The 21,652-nt window shown below is 46.9% G+C and overlaps 1 long non-coding RNA gene across 1 annotated transcript; it reads right to left on the bottom strand.

Moving 5' to 3' along the window:
• Positions 1-182: 182 nt before the first annotated feature.
• Positions 183-21,211, bottom strand: LOC142563675 (uncharacterized). The gene is made up of 4 exons (XR_012824376.1): positions 21,047-21,211; positions 18,720-18,746; positions 1,531-6,088; positions 183-487 (listed from the first exon to the last, which is right to left on the bottom strand). It is a non-coding gene; the product is annotated as an uncharacterized LOC142563675 (long non-coding RNA).
• Between the last annotated feature and the right edge of the window lie 441 nt (positions 21,212-21,652).

Below are 21,652 nucleotides of genomic sequence, written 5' to 3'. Positions count from 1 at the left end.
CGCCCCCCTCAACGGCTCTACGCTAGGTTCCCTCTTCCCCGCCATCTTTTGAAGTTTGCCGTTGCTGCCACAGCTCTCTCGCCCCCTTTCCTTCTCTTCGCGCAGTCACGTCGCAGCACCCTCATGTCGTCTCGTCTTTTTTTTTTTTTTTTTTTTTTTGTCTTGGTAAGCGTCCGCTTTTTCCTTCTGTTGCAGTTGCAGGAGTACGCGCCGACTACGGTGCATGCGGTGCCTCAGTCGTGAACGTGCTGCCCGAAACGGCGCGCTGCCAGGTGGCCTCCTAGTGACCGTGACGAGTTGTAGAGCGTTCGGTGTCGTAAAATGCGTTACTGAAAGAAGGCACACATGTTTATCACTCCGGGCAAGCAGACGCGTGTGAATTATAATTTCGGGTATCGGAGTCGCTAGAAGAACTATAACGGACCGCCGTATAGTTGCGTCCTTGCAATGCACATAGATAGCTGCTAACTCTCGGTGCATGCTGGAGCTTTTAAGCTGGAAACGCATGGCGCGTTTTTCGCGAGCGAGAAACGCGACGGGCGGCAAACGCCCGCGTTGCCGCCGACGCGCGAGCACCCGTACGAAAAAAAGGAGCGGCGCTTTCGCGCCGCGTTTTCTGGGTTGCCAGACAACATAACTCTCAACGACATGTATTGTCTCTGTTACAGCATATATAATATGCCCTTAAACTTACAGAACACTGCAATAAAAATAATCTGAGTGTAATTAGACAACGACATTTCTTTTCGAAGTGTATTTATCAAGCTTAATTTCAAGCAGCAATATTGTGTGCGAAAGTGCGACTATGTACCTTCCGCATGCTGAGAAGCCGCTGCTTGTTTACAACTTCACATATAAAAAGGAGGGTCGGCCGCTTACTACCGAGCAGAAGAGGCGACTGCTGCTATTAAGGGGGATGCTGATACTGAAGCAAGAAAAAATGCGGGTCAGGAGGTACATGTGGATGCGGCCTGCCTGGTTGAGAAGAGAGCGAGCACCATACACTGGTAATATTATTAGCAAATTGTCTTGCCAGTATTAGCGATGAGACGCGACGCTTCTCCACTTTAGTTATTAGGGCCTCGTTGAAGGTTGCTTTGTTCATTTTAGGTGAACACGATGCGCGAACCAACACGATGCGCCAACGAAATCACGGTAGCCCACGTTTTCCTTGACGCGCGCGCCAGTTCTGCCGAGCAAAAAAAAAACAATTCCGCCAAGGAGGTTCCGTCGAGATGCGCAGAGAGCAGGGCCATCTGGTGGCAAAAAAATGAACCCAAATGCCACGTGACCAAATGCCACGTGACTTACCTGAACTCTGATTGGTGGACGCGCCGCGCGACGCGTTTTTTTCTACTCCGAGCAGCAGCATGCGGCGGCGCGATTTCATGACGGATCATGCTGGGCACGCGTCAAAATGACGCGCGCGTCCCACCATCCATAGAGTTTCCTACAAAATTATTTTTGTAGGAAACTCTATGTCACCATCCGCGCGTCAATCGCGCCTGAAATCGCGCCATGCGGTTCCGCCTTACAGCGCATGCTCTTACCGTCAATGTCATGCCCATCCTGTATTTATTTGTTCGCTGGCAAATCAGAAGCACAATTGACAAAGCTTTTCGTTCGATCACTTGGCACAAGCAATTTGCATTTCTTCGTTTACTTGACCCGCAAACCGAAAAACAAAAACAAAACGGGTGCGTTCTACAACTTCAAGTCAAGTTGTATGATTTGGTTTAAGAATAACCGTTACTTAACAGCTTTCTGAATACACGGGGATGGAGAAATCAATTGAGCAAGTTTTTGCGATAACAACATTATATACATAAAATTACTTGAAGTCACAAATAGGCTTGGCTCGTGTGTTGTTTTCTCGGCGCCAGGCAAGTTGGCTGGACTGTGCCCACGCATAAGCCGCGTGGACAAAAAGTCAGTATGCCAGAAAAACCGCACCATACCGTACGCGAAATGTGCGACGAGCGTTATATACGAGATACCACTGAGATGTGGCAAGACCTACGTGGTCCACCCGCCGTGGTTTCTCAGTGGCTATGGTATTGGGCTGCTGAGCACGAGGTCGCGGGATCGAATCGCGGCCACAGCGGCCGCATTTCGATGTGGGTGAAATGCGAAAACACCAGTTTAGGTGCACGTTGAAAACCCCAGGTGGTAGAAATTCCCGCAGTCCTCCACTAAGGCGTGCCTCATAACCAGAAAGTGGTTTTGGCGCGTAAAACCGCATAATTTAATTAACCTATACGTGGGTCAAACGGGGAGATCTGTCAATGACCAGGCACGGAAGCGTGAGTTGTCCTTAGTGAAGAAAGATAATGCGCACTTACCTGCGCACTCCATGGTTTGCTTGGCCGGCAGATATGAGCCACTGCTGAGTGAGATTAAGATAATTGGCAAGAGTGGTGTGACACGCTAGCAAGACAACTTTTGGAGGCAAATCTCATAAAAGAGAGAGGCACGGGTTGCATTAGTGATACGCCTGTCTTTCTGCTTGACAACGAGGCGCAGCTGCTAAAAACGTCACTGTAATCGCTCCAGACGACACCGATGTACGCATGCGCATTTGTTGATTCTCCCTGTTCTGCTTTAAGTATGAAACAGTTGAAGTTCAGCGTTCGACCTATTGTTTCTTACTTTTCTTTCCTAAGTGTTTATTTCCTGTTACCGCATCAATCTATATATTAGATCTCAGCCAACTCGCTCAGCAACAAGTTCTACTCAAATTTTATTTTGCTCCTCTACTGTATAAATGTAAATAGTTCTTTACGTAGCGTATTTGCTCTTTTTCATCATGTTCCTAAAGTTTTACGCTTATATAACACTTGTGCGCTCCTTGACGCGCGAGCGCTTCTCTCGTCTGATTGTACATCAGCCCATGCCACCAAGCCTCATGGCAACGTTACAGTGTATGCCTGTGTTCTTGGATGGTTCTGTTTACGCTCACCTCGTAATGTGCAGACTCGTCCACATTTAGGGCGAAACGCGTTTGTGTACCGTACATGGCCGATGGATTCACCGCCGTCAGCCTTATGAATTGCATCGGCGCAGGCAAGCACTTACGTCTAGTAAAAACAGTTTTGCCCCACTCACTATGAAGAGCAGGTAACGGTTGAAGCCTGATCATTCTTGGCTCTGAAAGGAGAACAGTTTTATGCTGTTCATGCCGCTCATTTGGCTGAGGGTGATGAATCCGTCGGCTTCACAAGCTAAGCCTTGGTTAACATGCAAGACGGCGGCTTCGTGCCAGCAATCTTCGCTTCACCAGAGCGCGCTGCATTAGTGCGGCCGAACATTGGACGGCACGAAGCCACGCCTCCAGGCGTCACTGGACCTGCGCAGCTTGGCTTTTGATGCACCGCCGCGCTGGCTGCACTGGTGCTCCATGCACAATAGACACGCACTCTCGTTTTCACGTCATATGACGGTGGTATAAGTACTGGTGGATGAAGTGGCGACAAATGTGTTGCTTGAAGTTAGGGCTCGTGTCTTGTCTCATGTGATTTTGATGAGAAAGCATCAAATGTTCCGTTGAACGTAAAAGCCGGCGTCTGTAGCTGCGAAACGGCACCTAAATTCTCATTGGCTGCGGCGTCACGTCACGTGCGCGTCTCGACGGAGCAGGGCGGTCGAAATGCTTCACCTGCAGCCGCGCCAAGTGTTGCATGAGGAGAGAAGGCGTTGCCGCTACCACACTTCCCTCTCGCTCTCGGCAGCCTGTGTTATCCGCTCGTTCCTTGCCCGCGCAAGCACGCGCAGGCGTTCTAACTTCACCTCTGTAATCACCGTAAAGAAATAAATGCACAGAGAAACACAAGAAATTAAAGAAAAATTACGTTGGCGATCTTCGAACCTGTACGACCCCACGCTCAGAAGCCGAAGGTCTTAGCCACTGAGCGGAACCAGCGCCTCCTAGATAGGAGACCTGTACGCTATGCTTTATTGGATCATGCTACTTGGACCGATTGCCCAGTCAGGTGTGACGAAATCGGAGGCGTCAAAGTCACAGCGGCTTACTCGGGAGCGTCCCCATTAGATTCTATGGCAGTCGGGCAAGGTATATATAGCATGACGTCACGGATTAAAACGCACCGGTCTTGTGCTACCTAGGAGGCGCTGGACAAGCGTCTCAACGCGCTCGCTTGCCAATGAGGAGCTCATAACTCGAAGGACCACTCAACGGCGTTCAACTGGACATTAATGCTTTCGCATTCACAACTCATAATAAGTGCTTAGAACCCGCCGCGGTGGCTTAGTGGCTGTGGTGTTGGGCTACAAAGCATGAGGTCGCGGGATCAAATCCCGGCCACGGCGGCCATATTTCAATGGGGGCGAAGAGCGAAAACACCCGCGTACTTAGATTTACGTGCGCGTTAAAGAACCCCAGGTGGTCCAAATTGCCGGAGTCCCCCACTGCGGCGTGCCTCGTAATCAGGAAATGGTTTTGGCACGTAAAACCGCATAATTCAACAAGTGCTGAGGTGTCCTCGGAGTTTCTTCTTTCTCTCTAACCTGCGCGTCGTAGTTCCTGCGTAACAGCAAGCGAAACGTTCAATTGCTGCGGTACTGCTAAGATATTAGCTTTTTGTCCTTGTTGATCACTTCACTAAGAAAGGATGGCTATTCCAAAAGAGTATCTAAACAAAGGAAGGAACGCTTCTTAATTACGCAATCCATCGCAATCCACAGTGAATCGTACGGTGTCCATCCTTACTTTCTTATACCTTCGCTATTCCGCAAACTGTCAGCACCTTTTGGAACTCCACGCAGTTAACTTTCGCAAAACAATACATTTTTACATTGGCATTCATGTTTCTAGCAGAGCGAAACACAACTGACCACCAGACAAAGAATAATGCACAAGTGCTACTACAAAGTGAACTTTACTTCAAATTTACTATTGTGCTCAGTATTAGCTACAACGTGCGAGCGCGTGGCAAAGCGAACTCTCAGGTAGGATAGTGACTCTGCCGCACCCGCGACCATCGGCGCTACCATTTGGACGCAGAGGAAAAAAAAGATGAGCTGTTCCCGTAACGCGCAACCCCTACTTATGTCTGCCCTCGTCGATTCTCCGACACCTGTCCAGAATATCTTGGCCTCACAAAAATGGTAACCGATGATAGCCGCCTCCCGTACGCGTTATGCGACACTCATGCATGCTTCTGAAAAGCAAAACTGCACTCGCCTCTGAAGTTTACGTGGGACTTATTTAAAAAAAATTACTACTTAAAGATAAAGACACTTTATACTACGTGCACGACAGGAGTGTGAGGATGATCGATGGTTGTTAGAAGCTCACTGTTCCCATTCACCTGTTAACAGTGATGCCGGTATACATATGGCGGAATAACCGTTCGGTCATTGCGAATGCAACGCACCCGCACGTTGACCTTTACCTAAGTACCGGCGCTAAAAAAAAAAAAAAACTGCGGCCAGTTAGTTCTTCGTCCACTTCCATGTCCATGTATTTATCATTTATTTAATTCAATTAGGAACTTCAAATAGTGGTCCCTATTCTGTCCTAAGGTCATCGTTTGTTGCCTGCTTATGATATGACATATATATGCCACTTTCACTATAATTTGGTGTAGAGACCGAATGAAAGTGTATTCTAGCTCACACAGACAGTCACTTTCAACATGGGGCAGGGGAAACGCGAAGTAGTTTCCGCACAGTTTTTCGCTACCACTATAGAAAACGGTAACCATAATGCGAACCGAATAATACACAAACACCTCTTGTAATGACGCTGCAAGAACAACAGACTTCAAGCTACAAGAACGTACAGGACCAGAGTATAGAAAAAATTGACAAAATCGTTGAAGTCGACCACGTATTCAAATTCCACAGCACACTCAACGGCCGTTATCTCCCCAAGGCCACCATTTGATGTTCCGCTTTGGTGGCGAACACATCCATTGGCATTCCCTGTAGCTCTTAAAGAGGTTGCAAGTTTCACAGCCGCTTGCCCACCAAAACTTCTGGCACTTCCTTGTTTTGACGTCAAAAACGTATCTTTCTGCACATCCGCGACACCATTTCTCTTGTACAGGTGGAGGCGCGTTCTTGCAATCTGCATGAATGCATTTCAGAAAAAATTTGAAACTGAAGGATATTAGAGGGGGGCATTGTGTTTTCTAGTTAACAGATGGACGGGTCCAAGGCCACAGTAGCAAAACACAGCCACAGAAATATGAAAGATTTGCACAATTAACACTATTGTATTTGCACCTTTATAAGATGTCTTTCAATCTTTGTTAACTGCACAAGTGTGTCCGCAGTAGTATTAACCGTATGTTGCGGTGGCACTGCTGCACCGACGGCGAAAAAGACATTTGCTTGCGCTGCTAGCAATACAACTTTTCTTACCTACTGGGTCATTCAGACAGCGTCGCATTCTTCGCATTGATGAACGGCTCACCACGATTTTCCCCAGGCAAATTCCTGTCCTTAATCTACCCTATGACCACTTGTCCATGTTTACACTGTGCACCTGCCTTTTTTTATACGTGATAAATATTGGCCTGTGGTTCCCGTACGTCATAAACACTTTCGATGAAGGACGTATTACGTCGCGCGAATCCCTTTTCAGCCATCTCCAGTCATCGTGACGTCACGAGATTGCAGCACAAAGTCGAGACATTGTTGCCAAACCCGCTTTCTACCAACGAGTACAACGTATTCAAAAGTGCTATTCTGTGGTGTACCACGCCATCTGAGCACCAATGACTCAAGCAGCTTCCTCGTCGCGCACAAGTTTCCCGACCGTCGCCCAACATAGCTGCTTCGTGAGATGCAGGCACTGACTGGCGATCAAGCAGCCAGCTTCCATGATCACTTCTCGAAGGAAATGTCCCTGCCACGACTTCCAGTACGGGTGCAGGTGCTGCTTGCCAGCAGCTCTATGCCACGATCATCGGCTTTTGAGGAGAAAGCCGATATCATCATCATATATATATATATATATATATATATATATATATATATATATATATATATATATATATATCCGGACATATGGATGTCCGGAGTATACGGCTGGCGGCTCCTACGCGTCCCCCACCCTGTCACTTGCTTCCACTTCCTCTGAATTGACCAGTGCTTTATTCCCTACGTCAATGCGTCCAGATTCTCGGTGACGTTGATAGCCTTCACGACTTTGTCGCCGCCGCCTTGCCTACCAGCCGGCAACGGAGTGTGTGCAGTTGACAACGCAACTTCTGGCGTTAGTTTTTACCATGATAAAACGCCTGCCGCTTTCTTTCATCATGAGCTTTCCATCAACCTTGCCGTGGAGCAGTCTGCTGTGTAGTCCTGGTACCATCGTCACTACTAGTACCATCACATTCGAGGACAACGAAGATCGCTACATCAGACCCTGCGGCTGGTTGGTGAACGAGGAAAGGATCGCTAGTGGCGAAGAGCTGTTCCGGGGGTAGCGACATTCGCCCTTTCTACATCACTGACCCTATGGGCGGCCTCCAATTCTTCCTCAGCACATCAACTGAGATCAAAGATCTGTCTGCCCATTCTGTTTACAGCTCCCGCATGTCCGAGCGCCACGCGCAGCTTCTTTTAGCGACTCGAATATTCTAGTCTACAGGAAGAAGCCACTGTTAGTCAACCTGTGACTTCGGCACTCGTTTTGCTACATCAAAGTCCACGATCCCACCACAGGCGCTTGCGTCACCGGCAATCTCTCCGCCAAGCTTCTATTCGCCTTCATGCTGTCTCGAGCCTTGCGTTCAGCTTACGCAAAAGTAATCACGTAGTTTCCGTCCAACATGACATCGTCCATCACCCAACGGACACAAACGCCATGTTATATGTTTTTTTTACATATTTATTTACATGTACCTCACAGGACTTCGAGAAGGCATTGTGTAAGGGGGGAAATAAGGTAATATTAGTATGGAATAGGGAAAAAAGAAACATCAGTATAAGGAAAGGAATATTCAGGCAACATGGAAAATTATTACGATATTGGCAAATACAATATGTAGAACAATAAAAATAAACGGTAAACACAATAACATAACAGCATAATAACTTTATAAACGTTGTTTTATGTATACAGTAGGAAAAGCAAAACATTTGGATCACTGAAATTCTTTTATTAACATGTAGAAAAACGCAGGAAAGAAATTAAAAGAAGGCAAGACGTGTTAGACGGTTGAAACGGCATATTGATCGATTAGAAGGTTGCGAAATTCTCTGTGTTTAGATTGGCAAGTGATGTTATCTGGTAGAACGTTCCATAAATGGACCTCATGGGGCAATGCTGTAAAATTAAAAGCGTGTGTGTTGCCATCAATACGGGTGTAGCTGAACTGATTGTTCAGTCTTTGTGACGTCGAAGATGTTTTTTAAGGTTTGGTAATGTTAGGCCAACTGTGTGAATTAATCTATGAAATAATAATAGAAGGTCAATATCACGGCGAGTAGGTAGTGGTTGCAACGAAATATCTACTTTTATTTCGGTTACACTTGACTGGTTACTATATACATATATTTTTTTTTAAAGAAACGGCTCGCTCTATTCTGGATGCGCTCCAGGAGTTCGATGAGGAGACCATATACATTAGGCTACAATAGTTATGTAAGCTAGTTTTCTTAGTGGTGAAGGCGCAGTTCTTAGTTGCGGCGCAGAAATCCTAATGATCTGGATGCGTTAGCTGAAATGGAGGTGATGTAATTAGTCTATGAAAGGTCGGACGCAAAGAGCACTCTTTAATACTTATATTCTGTGGTGTGGTCAACTATGTTAGAATCCAAATGACAAGAAAAGTGAGAGTTAACCGTTTTTCGAGATGGGGAAACTACTTCGCACTTCGACACGTTTAGGAACATGATCCGTGTAGTACACCAATCACTGATATGTGCAAGATCATTTTGGAGTGCCGCCTCGACAGCGGAACAGTTAATCGAACGGTATACAATGCATTCGTCAGGAAATATTCGTACCGGAGAGGATATATTGTGCGGTAAGTCGTTAATGTAAATTAAAAAGAGAAGAGGTCTGAGTACACTGCCTTGAGGTACACCGGAGGTGACGTCACACAGGGCAGAGGAAAAGTCAGCAACAACAGTGAACTGTTCGCGAGCAAAAGGAAAATTACGAATCCATGTTAGGGTTAGTGAGTCAAGTTTAATCGCCGAGAGCTTTGATATCAGGCGATTATGGGCTACATGATCGAATTCTTTCGGGAAGTCGCAAAAGATGCAGTCAATTTGTTTATTACTGTTCATATCAAAGTGCAAGTCTGACGTGAATTGTAGCTGGGCTTCGCAAGAAAATCCTTTTCGGAAACCATGCTGTTTCGGGTAAAAAAAGTTATTATAGTCAGTATGAGCACATATATATGGGATGCGATAATGTGTTCCAACATTTTGCAGCAAATGCACGTTAGTGATATGGGACGGTAATTTTCACAAAAACTCTTGTTACCTTTCTTAAAGGCAAGCACTACTTTTGCTATCTTCCAGTCTGTAGCAAGCGTACCAGTTGTAAGGAATTGGTTAAATAGGTGTAGCAGAATATTGTTTGATACTAGTATTGTGTTTTTAGTATTTTAGAATTTATACCATCTATGCCAGAGGATGAAGACATTTTAAGGTTATCTATAAGATCGACTACGCCTTTTAAAGTGATAGTGATGGAAGCCATGTACTGGAAATCAAAATCGGGGACAAAAGGTGTGTTAGAACTATCTTCTCTTGTAAAGACGGACGTCAAAACTGAGTTGAATGCTTTCCGACATTGACTGTCAGGAATAGGTGGGTTGTTTTTATCCTACAATCAAATATTAGTGCACTTATTACTAGGGTTAACTATGTTCCAGAATTTTCTTGTCTTGCTTGTAAGAATTCCTGGTAGGCCTTTTGATAAGTATTTATCCTTGGCGATCAATAAAGCTTTGCAGTGCTCTTTTAGATAGCTTTTGTATTTATTCCCAGCCGTTGTTTGTACGCGCTTCGCGTTTTCATATAGACGTTTTTTTTGTTTCTCATTCTGTGAAGAGGTTTAGTAAACCATGGGTTGGAATTACCGTTAGCTATATTAACAAGAGGAATGTGCTTTTCAATTAATGAAGACAACTTATCTCTGTATCGAACCCAATTTTCGTGGACAGATCTGCTGTAAAAGGATGGCTCCAATACATCAATAAAAAAGCTGCCTAGTTCTAAACGTAATAGCCAGCAAGTTCTACATAAACGAGCACATAGTGGTTATTGGTATCGCCAGGCCGTCCTTGAGACATCTGGCCGTCCCATCCGCAGATCATACACAAGAAAACTGGTGAGTATAGCTATGTGGAGACTGCCGAGTGCTAAATCTGGCGAAATAATCCTTATAGTTATCCGCTCCCCCGCATACAAGACGTCACGATTAACTATGGTAATTCCCCATATTTTCCGAAACTCAGTCTGCAAATAGTCTACGATCAGTTTGCCGTCCTTCCGAGTCATTCCAGAAATCCGATAAAGCCATGCCCTACGAAATATTTTACTTCGCACGTATGCCACATGGCCTTTTTCATGCAGCACGAAGAGAGAGAGAGAGAGAGAAACGTTTATTAAACGAAACAGTGTCCCGAGCGACGCCGGGTATCACCCTAAGGTTGGAGGGCTCCTTAGTCCAGGAACCCTCTGGCTTCGGCTGCCCTCTTGGCCCTGGCAACGAGTTGTCGTTGGTCTTCCAGGTCCCCGCGGGTTAGCTTGGCCTCCCACGTTTCGAATAGGTCGTTTGCTTCTATTGCTCGTTTTGCATGCGTTTCTGGTTGCATTTCGCTGCCTTCCTGCCACGGGCATTGCAGGAGCAAGTGTGCCAGAGTGTCGGGTACGTTGCAAAGTGGGCAGAGGTAGCCGTGGAGCGTCGGGTAGAGGCGATGCATTATCGTACCGTGCGTGTATGTATTACTTTGCAGGCGTCTAAGGATTAGGCTTTCTTCTCTGTCGAGTTTTGGGTGCGGTGGAGGGTACACTCGACACTCGAGCCAGCACGAAGCTCCCAGATTTATTAATATGACCCTTCGCAGGCCGCCTTTTGTTTTTGCTTATGAAGGGGACGTCCCCTTCACTACCTCTTCTCAAAGCTAGCTGTAACAACAAGTATTCAGAAATACATTTTAAAACGAAGTTCACGCTTGACTTCATAAAAATGACGTCTGGCGTGAACGTGTCCAAGACGCTGCTTGAGTTCTCTTTAGCGCGTTCCCGACAGGCGTCATTTAGACCAAGCCGAAGCATGGACTTGAAGTTAAGATGTATTACTAAATACGGGGAACAGTTTCTTCGTGGGTTTCACGTCAACGCTGAGAAGTGCAAAATTAGCGTTGTTTCTGCGGAGTTCTCGAGCCACCTTCCGGACAGCAGTGTCATCTGCCCTCTTCCCCCGCCCCCTTAAGAAAAAGAAAAAGCAATCGCGGGCTTTCTTTGCCGAGAATCGTTACGCCAGCTGATCCTTTTTTGTCAATTTGATTAACTATTACTGCACGTTCCTGCGAGGCAGTACCGTTGCCATGCAGCCTTCGAAAGGCGTCTTCCACACTCTGAAATGCACCTTTTTTTGCCTGAACTGAGGAAGGCGATGCGGCCTTCATGGCTATTAAGAAAAGGCTGTGTGCTCTACCCACCTGGTTCATCCGAAGCATGCTGCTGTCGGATTATCATGGTTGATGTAACCCGTTCTGCAGTTGGTGGCGTACTACGGCAGATATACGGAGGTAAATAGAAACCCCTGTAAATTCAAAAAGCACACAACGCCTACAGAGCGTATATGCAGTGCCTTTGGCCAAGAGGTTCTTGCGGCGTACCTCACGGTCAAGTACTGCATTAGCACGAATAAAAAACGTACTTTTTTTTCGAAATATTTGGCCTCACATTGCACCTCTCGTTCTATTTGGGTTCATGACATGAATGTAACGCGTATTATTTTCTCTTCGCTAGCTCGCCATGCTCTGTTACTGTTACGTTCGACCGGCGGTGGCTGGCGATCTTCGGGGAAGCGACCGTCGAAAAGGCACCGGCATGTCATAGGCAGCGACTCGCTTTGTAAGGAGGACAATGCACCGCATCCCCAACGGAATGACGCCGAGGTGTCTAGACGCAGTCGGCGGACCAAGTATTGTTAGCGGATTCGCCGTCCCCGTCACGGTTTGTTTGAAGCGGGGGAACTCCGGGAAGAAAAAGTTTTGCGGCGCCGTCTCACGGGCCTTGGAAGTCGTAAGCCAATGGACAGATGCGGCGGCCACTGACTGCAGGGTCAACACTGGGATCAAGAGGCGCCTGCTCAGGACAAGACCCGTGTCTGCGAAAACCTTCTCACCTTGGTGTGGTCAGTGCAACCTGTGCGGAAGTGAGTGCGTAAACCCTCCCTACAAAGGCGGTTCGGCTACCATCATGACTTTGGGCGCTCCGAATTGGTCGAAGGTCGAACGGCCGTTTTCCGTCACCTATAGGATCTGCAGAGGACAGAAGGTTCATAAGCAGTTGTTGCGCGGCTGCTTAGGGTGCATTCCTCGTTCAGTCATGCTAGACTGAGTGACTGTAACATTCTCATGTAGATACTGTGAATAAATCCCAGATTCCTCGTTGTCGATGAGAACAAGTCTCTCGCTTCAACGACCTCAGCGTCGATAAGCTGGACGACGACATGGGCCAGCTACCATCTATTTCATGCCCGACCCCAACCATTACACTAGCCATTGCCACTTCGCCTCGCCCAAGAGCGGCAAGAGGGGAGTCTTCATTGCGCTTTTTGCGCCAGCTATACTCTGTGGATTTATAGCGCTATTAGCGCCGCATTAATGTGTTATCGCTACCTTGAGCAATATGATAGACACTGTTGTGCAGACGCATACAATGAACGGTCTTCGAAGTCACGCGGTACATCACCACGCAATCTGTTAAAAGCTTTAGCGTGTTTGATTGGCTTGCGGGAATTTCTAAACTGCTGTTTGTCCAATAGCCTTGCGGCATGTCAGAGAACTACACCATTCTCGGCAACAGTGAGAAATATGTCAGCACTTGTGTTTTCGCATTATTTTGCAATGACATCGCGCCGTAACGATACGTAAAGCCATGCGCGGATCCGCTTTTATGCGTTATTTCGTTTTCTTGTTTTCGTATCACGTCACGTTACAATCGTTATTTTTTTTTTCATTTATTTCAATATTGCTGGCAGTCTTCATAGCAGGTCTTAGGCAGGAATGGGACGTACATAGTAGAAGGGCAACAATGCATAGCAGAGAAAAAGAACCAGCTTAACAAGACTTGAACCATGCAAATAAGCAAATTTAAAGATCAGATCGCTTTGGGAGCGGGCCTGCGGCCAAATATTGTGTATATATATATATATATTAGACACCAACAGTCCTCTCGCTCGTTATATTCGTTCTGAGGTTCGTTAGGAGCACATGCGGTGTTTACATTTAGGAAAGAGGTCCATTCGTAACTATCACAGGCCACAAGCCTATCCCCTTACTTCACGTAGCAGGACTGCGCCATTTCTTGTGGTTATCGCAATGTCCCGATAGTGGTAATGACGCGGTGGCAACAAAATGGCGGCGGCGGGTGCTTTCTTTTTCTCATAAAACGCGTCCTTGTAAAAAACCGCTTTAACTAAAGGTATTAGGCGCCTTCGAAGCCTTTACCGAAATGTCCTCATAACTATCCAATCAACGCACTGGGGCCCACAGGTATTCATTCCAACTACAGCGATCACTGCAGCTAAAGCGACTTGATATTTAGGTCTGCGGTATATACGCGGAACAACAATAGCATTGCGCGACATTTTGTACTACCAAGACATTGCACAACGTATGATTTTTTTTTCAAAATATAGAGTGCAGGGAAAACGGCAACTAATGCGGAACTCCAGCCTGCAAGGAGGCATGTCGCAGAGCTCGGTGTTGGCTGCGCGTGGTGCAGTTTCGGAACACGGACGAAATGACGACGCTTCCCTCAACTTCTGCAGAAAAGGCAGGCAATTTGAACAGACCAATTAGCTTATGTTCTGTTGTGTGTTCTCGGTCATACCGGCGTTATGTATAAGAGTGCAGAATTTTCGTCGGCATTTCAAAACGAAAGAAAGGAGCACGAGGCACGTTTTAAAGGGTTGCCCTGTACTCACAAATTTCTTCGAAGTGTGCTCGGCGAAGTCCCGTGTTCGTTCACACTACAAGACACATTGTTGCACATGCATCCACACAAGGCTCAAATCAATGAGACAAATGTGCCCGCGCTTCTATGAAATGACCGCAAGCTGCTGCACAGCAATTTCCATTTCAATATAAGCAATGCGAAATGCACGCTTTTTCCAAGGCAAACAGATTGAAATGTTTCATTTTGTGGCACCTATTCCATAGTCGCATTCGACGCGTCGTTACTGAACCTCTGTCTGCTACAAAATCCACTAACCATAGCGTAAGAACAGTATTACGAGCATAGAAATGTATGTTAGCGATTTTATAGCTTGACTATTGCCGTTTATCCACGCCTACGCTCGCAGAGGATCTTCCCAGCTTTCTGACACAACCTTTGTTGTGCACCTGGAGCAATCAAGTGATAAGTTCAGTTTGCCATTGTATTTGTGCTGTCTCTGTCCTTAGGTTTCATTCTCTCTAACGACATTATACGTGCGCTTCAGACGCATTTCAGCCATCGCCGTCGCCGTGAAGTTCCGCATGGAGTCCCAGGGCGATAGTATCGTCGCCACGCACCGTATGCTGTGCTTACGTGCGAAGGTGGACGGGCTATCGCGGCTCACTGTAGCGCACGCCAAGTAGGAAAGCGCGGAGGAAGAGCGCCGTCTTCCATCGCGCGTACGGCACTGCGGGGAGGGTAGGGAGGGGGCGCGTTCTGGCTCCGCGCGGACCGGGCGGGCGCGCGCGCCCGCCCGGGCATCTGTATCGGGAAGGCCACCTGCGCCGGAGACTGAGTTCGCGTTGATCCTAGAAGCAGCACGAAGGTGAATTCGCTTGCTGCTGCTGCCGCGCTTCCTCGCCCCAGAGTTTTGATAGCTAGTTTCTGCAGTGATCGAGTGAGATGTGTTCATGTTTGATTGTGCGCGCGTGACACCATGCTTGTTAATTTAGTTAGTATGGCTACGTTTACAAGTTTATACGGCCGATAAAACTACTGCGCTTACTTCGTATAACTGTGCATTAATTTGCTATCGCAATCGATGTTTTGCCTTTTTGGCGACACTGCGATATTTTTTTTTTGCGCTCTCGCAGGGCAGTTGAAATCGCGTTAGACACCAAATGTTATAAATGGTGGCCATATTGCACACTGTGTGACGGCTCCCTCGGAGTAACGGAAGCCGATATCATAAGCCACGCTCCTGTGTGCTGCTAGCGGCTGATGCAATTCCAGGAGCCGGCAACACGTCTTGGTCGTCATGCATTGGACACCACCTATTACGAGAATAAACAACTCTAACAGAAAAAATTCAGTTCCATTTCGCTTTGTGAAGATGGATAAGCAGCGGATACGTATATAACTACAAATAAAATAAAATAAAACAACAAAACAATACAACAGAAATGTGCACGTTGGCATGTTTACTTGTCTTTACATTTATGTCGTGAACACTGTAATTATGGCATTATGGTCGGTATGATAGACGACCATGATCTATGTGACGACACTGCAGAAGTTCATAGCGAATGTTGGGTATATGCGCGACCAATGGCATTTTGTGGAGGCATTGGTCTTCGTGTAACATTGAAGGCCGAACCTTTCCAATAGAAACGACAAGAACCACTTTCCGTCGGCGCGAGGCACATCGACGCTAAAGTCGTCCACAATGACGATGAAAGCGGGACCCACCGGTAGGATCCACCCCAAGGTGTCGATCATAAATCTTCAAGATCCCTCGTTGACGTTGCAGGATGAATGTGTACGGTGGCGACGATTCCCTCTCCAGTCTGTGCGGCACAAGCGTCGGCACATTCCACGGCAAGGGTCTCGCACGTCGTCCGTAAGGCATATAGGGCGTTACGGTCATGCTGTCGTTGTTAGCCTGGATGGCAACGCGTCAAACCATCGCCGGTGTTTGGCACATCTGGCCTGAAACGCAGCTGGTACACGCACGCTGATACGATTTCGCCTATGCTTAAGCTATTTTAGCTCTATAGATGCCGCCACCATTTTTGCCTGCGCACATTACGAAACGCTGGAAACTAGCCTAAGACAGCTTCACCCGCCGTGGTTGCTCAGTGGCTATGGTGTTGGGCTGCTGAGCACGAGGACGCGGGATCGAATCCCGGCCACGGCGGCCGCATTTCGATGGGGGCGAAATGCGAAAACACCCGTGTGCTTAGATTTAGGTGCACGGTAAAGAACCCCAGGTGGTCGAAATTTCCGGAGTCCTCCACTACGGCGTGCCTCATAATCAGAAAGTGGTTTTGGCACGTAAAACCCCAAATATTATATTATTATTATTATTAAGACAGCTTCGCTCTAAACAACTAGCTTCGTTATTGCGACTGAAGCTTTCTGTAAGTTACACTAAAGCTAATTTGCCTCCTTGTAGGATTTTAGGTGTGCGACGGCCGTGTTAAGGCACTTGTAGAATGTGCCATAATGTAAACGGCCGTTGGGCTTCGCAGAAATGACTCAGTTTGACAGACATATGGCCTGTATTTACATAAGGTAATTCCCTGTCTTTGCTTCTCGTTTTCCTCCTTACACCGTCCTGATGTAACCCTCATCTCTGCATCACGTCAGGGTTCTGGTGAGAGAGAGAGACAGACAGATAGGCAAAGAGCTTTATTGAGGTCCTGAGAAGCGCCGCCCTTAGAGCAGAGACGAAGATTTAATATAAAGGGGAGGAAGTTAACCAGGGCTGAGCCCAGTTGGCTACCCTGTGCGGGGGAATGGAGAAAGAGGGAAATATTAGGCGAATAAGGTAAAGTGCACCCTGGCTATCACCGACGTACTAACAGTTCACTGCTATGTATAACACACGGTCACTCAGTCCGGATCACACGCGGCCAATCAGTCCGGTAGCCTCCAGAAATCGCAGCAGCGCTTATTGTCGTCTTTTGTAGCTGTCATATACGAGGCCATGGTCTTACGATCTTGTTGAATGTGAATGGTTTTCTGTCCAACTGGTTTAGAGCTGTGCAGAGGTCATGACTTTCAATTTTAAAGAATGCGTAGTGCAGGAAGTGTTCTATAACCTCCTCGACACCGCAGACATTGCACTCGGCGTTATCGGTCATTCCAATCAAGAATGAATATGCATCGATGAATGCAAATCCCACGCGTAAGCGGCACAGCTTTGTTTCCTCGCTTCACGGAAGCCCAGGTGACAGCCGCAGTTATAAAGAACGGTCGAAAGAATGCAACGCTTGGAGAGTGAACTAAGGTCTGTATCATTTTTCACACAGTGCGGTGGCTTGCTCAAGGCTGCGACAGCCCTTGATAAAGGCACAGAAACGACGTTTGTGCGTTCGTATGCTTTCCTAAAGCTTCGTCGGCGAGGTCATTGCCGGAGATACTGTAACGGCCTGGCAGCCACTGAAACATGACGTCCTGTCCTTTCGGGAGTACATGATGGCGCGTTTCTCGAACAACACGAGTTGTTCACAAGACCTGCCATGAAGAGCTGACAAAAGGCATTGTAGGGCCGCATTTGAGTTGCCAAATAGTTGCCCACCGATTAGCCGGTTGCCGGTATTAAATACACGGCGCCTCGAAGGGCAGAACAGCTCCGAACCGGTCGATGTTGTGACGTCAGAAAACTTGGATCTTATGCTTATCGAGTGCGATTACCCTGCAGCAGCGGCACAGTACCGTGTTGCGGGAAGTTTGGTTCCACGTACACGCAGGTGGCACTGGAAGCGGTGCCACCCAAGTTACCAGGAGTGAGCTTCTGGAGGTGCTCACGACGTGGACTTCCTGGTTCGTACCACCCATCAACTACCGGACCACGCGAAGGTGATGCAGCACATTAAGCAAGAGGTCTGTCGACGCTTACGCTCGACTGTGCTCGCTTCATGTGTTCCCCACTTTGAATGGAGATCCTTGTAGAGTTGAAGCGAGCTCTTGCGGCATACATGGTGAACGTAACGCGGTGGTGAAAAGCGCCGGTCATTCGAGAGACTCTGCCGAAATTATTGCCAGGGATAGCGCTAGTGTTTGCACCATGTGCGAACACTGCTCCCCTGGCCGCCGCCTGGATTTTGGAACACTTGCTCTAAGAGTGTTCAGGCTTCGCTAAATTTCGGGAGCAGTATTTCTCCAGACAAGTACAAGGATCGGTGCAAGTCAAGCATCCACAAGTTACCCATGATTGCACACTTAATTCGGGCACCATCCAATGTGAAAATGAGCAGTGCGCATGGCTATGCAAATGTCTATAAGCCTTGAAGCATTTTTGGAAGACATATTGGTAGTCATGCAATCTTTAGGGCGACAACGAAAGTCAAATATCTTCTGACCATTCCATACACTGCAATTCTTATCTTAGTACTACATTGTATATCTGAAGTGTGCAGACATATTCAGTTCGGTCTTTTCAAGAACATCATTGTCAGACAATCGGTATATTACTACAACGCCGTTTGCGACCATCTATTAGTCAATCGCAAAAAAAGAAAGAAATATAGAATGATATAGAGTACTGACGACAATGATGTTAGGGAATGAAGAAGCAACAAAAATTGCATAAAAATACTCATAGATCGCCTTACCTCTTCCATAGGCACACATCAGAGGTTCTGTAAGATATAGAAACGGAAAGAAAATATACACGGATATTTCTTTACAGACTTCTTTGACGTCGCAATGAAAGAAAGCCTCAGCACACACATAGTGAACACTAAGAAACAGTCATTTAGCAATGTTCGCAAACTGTCCATTAGGTAGATCGAAACAAAATTCCGGCTTGTCCCATATGATGTGAATCACGAAAATCTCTAGCATAGTAGTGATCGGAAGCGTCCTATTATGAATGCTCTTCATATAGAGCGAATATATAGAGGTATGATTTGGAAACATAACATGCAGAAAGAACTTTAAAAACATAGGCAATACATTCCCTACCATGCAATAATCAGGTTATTGAGACAATTAACGAAAAGCCTGTAATATTTTGTGTGCGCGAATAAAAATAAGGTCGATATAAAAAAAAGCCGTTGCTACGTTCTGTCGGTGTAACAAAAGGGCGTATTGGTACTTTAGGTAAATTGTTCTTTGCACACTTTCTTTTGTTGCCATATGTAGAGTAACCACGAGGAAGCCTTGTGGTTGTGGTTTGCTTCAAAAAAACAATTGCACATATTTCTTTCAAAACGACTTGGCGTGATGCGATAGCTATAGTAGAAATACCTTCTTAATATTATTTCGCTGAGGAAGGTTTTCTTTTTATTGCAAACGTACTTAAATTACGATTTAATAACTTAGCGCCTTTAGAGTTATAGTACTACCTTTTCCGGTAGCGAAATGTGGAAGAGCATGCAATATATAAGTGCTTTAACTGTTCGAATGGACGGCAGAATTTTAAACGCGTAATGTGCCATGTTCTAAGCGAAAGTCCTACATGGTCTGCTAATTTGCAAGAGTAGGTTTCTTTCCATAGCCTATGGTAGGTTCATGGGCTAACATACGCGCGCGCACGCATATATATATATATATATATATATATATATATATATATATATATATATATATATATATATATATATATATATATATATATATCATGACGGTGAAGAATCAGATCATGGCAGACCTGTGGGTAGCGAAACTACCTCTACTGGGCGAACTTGTGGCCGCAAAAGCAACTTTCACTCGGCCAGCACAATAGTTACGAGCCCATGCATCGATAATAAAATCTGTGGAGGGGGGTGGGGATATTCTGTAGCGTTGGCCTAGCACACTGTCTGTTTCGGCCATCGCCGATTGGCTGGCGCAATGCGAATGAGATGGAGGCAGGAAAGAGGCGTTTGCCGACGCCTCCTAGACAGCAGGTCTGTGCATTATGTTTTATGACGCCAAGCTACTTGGACCGAAATTTCCAGTGCCAAGCCCACCGTGACAAAAGCGGTGACGTCAAAATCACTCGCGCCGTACTCGGGAGCATCCACGTTAGTTTCTATGGCAGTCGGGCAAGCTGACATTCCGCGATAGATCGAAGTGAACAGGCCTTGTGTTATGAGGGAAGCGTTGGCCTGCCTCGTTCTGCTGAAGCACTGCCAATCGGCACTCCAGCCCAGCAGCCGAAATCGACCGCTCACGACGTGCACAATTATGAACCCCCCTCTCAATTGAATTGAGGGCAGAGCGCGTCCGTAATTTATACATGACCCGTACTGGTCAGAGGTTCCAGCGTACTTGCTGCACGCGTGGTTCTCTCGTGCCTTCCAGAAAGAGCAATATTTGCTTTGCGCGTGCAGCGCACATGCGCAAGGCTCGGCACCAGCATGTGAAGAAACTTTTTATTGTAGGTCCGGCGAGGACGCGAACTCGTGCGCACCCGGCTAGTCCCACGTCGGGACCGGCCCGGTCGCGGGCACGCCGGACAGCCAGGATTTGCTTTTCTAGAGCGGGGCTAAACAGAAGCGAGTCCCACTCCTCCTTCATGAACTTGGGGTGTGTCGACCCACACTCCCACAGCATGTGCGCTAGAGTGGAGGTCTGCCCGCAGGAGGGGCAGGCGTCGTCGCCATACACGTCCGGGTAAGCCTCGTGGAGAACGGACAGACACGGATACGTACTAGAACGTTCTGGTAGATGAAATCGGCCTTGCGCCGAGTGCCAAATCAACAATTAACAAGTCAAAGAGAGCTCACCGGATAAAGGAACAATGTACAAGCGCGACCACTGCTAGCGGCAACACTGCACCCTATGGCAGAGCTCTGCGAAGCGCTATTGTTGGCGCCTATATATATATATATATATATATAGGCGCCAACAACAGCGCTTTGTCGTGCACTTTTATCACTATAAGCGACCTTCTGACTAAACAACCATTTAGCTCCTATTCATTTTGAAATATACACAAAAAGAGTGAGCTTACTGCATTGTTGTTTGCAGGGCACTTGTAAAAGCAAAGCCCAGATAATCGCAGCCAGAAACGTAACTTGCATGACGAGCGATGTGCAAACGTCGCCCAACTGCGCTGTAACGAGCAATTTACTTCGCCACGCGGAGAGAGGACGCTACCGCCCAGTACAGCTGTGGACGAGCGCTTGCGTTTGAGCCCACTCGCATGTACATTGTTCCATGCCTTCCCATTGTTATGCACCTTTCTATACCATCGCATAGAGTCACTGGTCTCACACAGTTGAAATAAGCACTGTTACCGAATACATGCTATATGACTACCTACCGCAACTTTTCAAGCACTGTTACCGCTATACATGCTATGTGAATACGTACCGCAACTTTTCCAGCACTGTTACCGCAATACATGCTATACGACTACCTACCGCAACTTTTCATTGTGTGCCTTTGAGGTAACATTTTCGGGGCCACCGGTATTAATGGATCACCTTGGTCATCGTGCAGTTGTGCTATTTTTTTTTCATTTTTTAACGTCGCTTCAGAAACAGATGATCGAACATCAAGGGACGTAATCTAGGATGATCACTTCGTTAATACTATCGTCTCGGCTATCAGGCGC

This window comes from Dermacentor variabilis, chromosome 11, assembly GCF_050947875.1.
Source record: "Dermacentor variabilis isolate Ectoservices chromosome 11, ASM5094787v1, whole genome shotgun sequence".
Lineage (NCBI taxonomy): Eukaryota > Metazoa > Arthropoda > Arachnida > Ixodida > Ixodidae > Dermacentor > Dermacentor variabilis.
The sequence above is the reverse complement of the archived record's forward strand: the minus strand, read 5'-3'. Positions and strand labels throughout refer to the sequence as shown.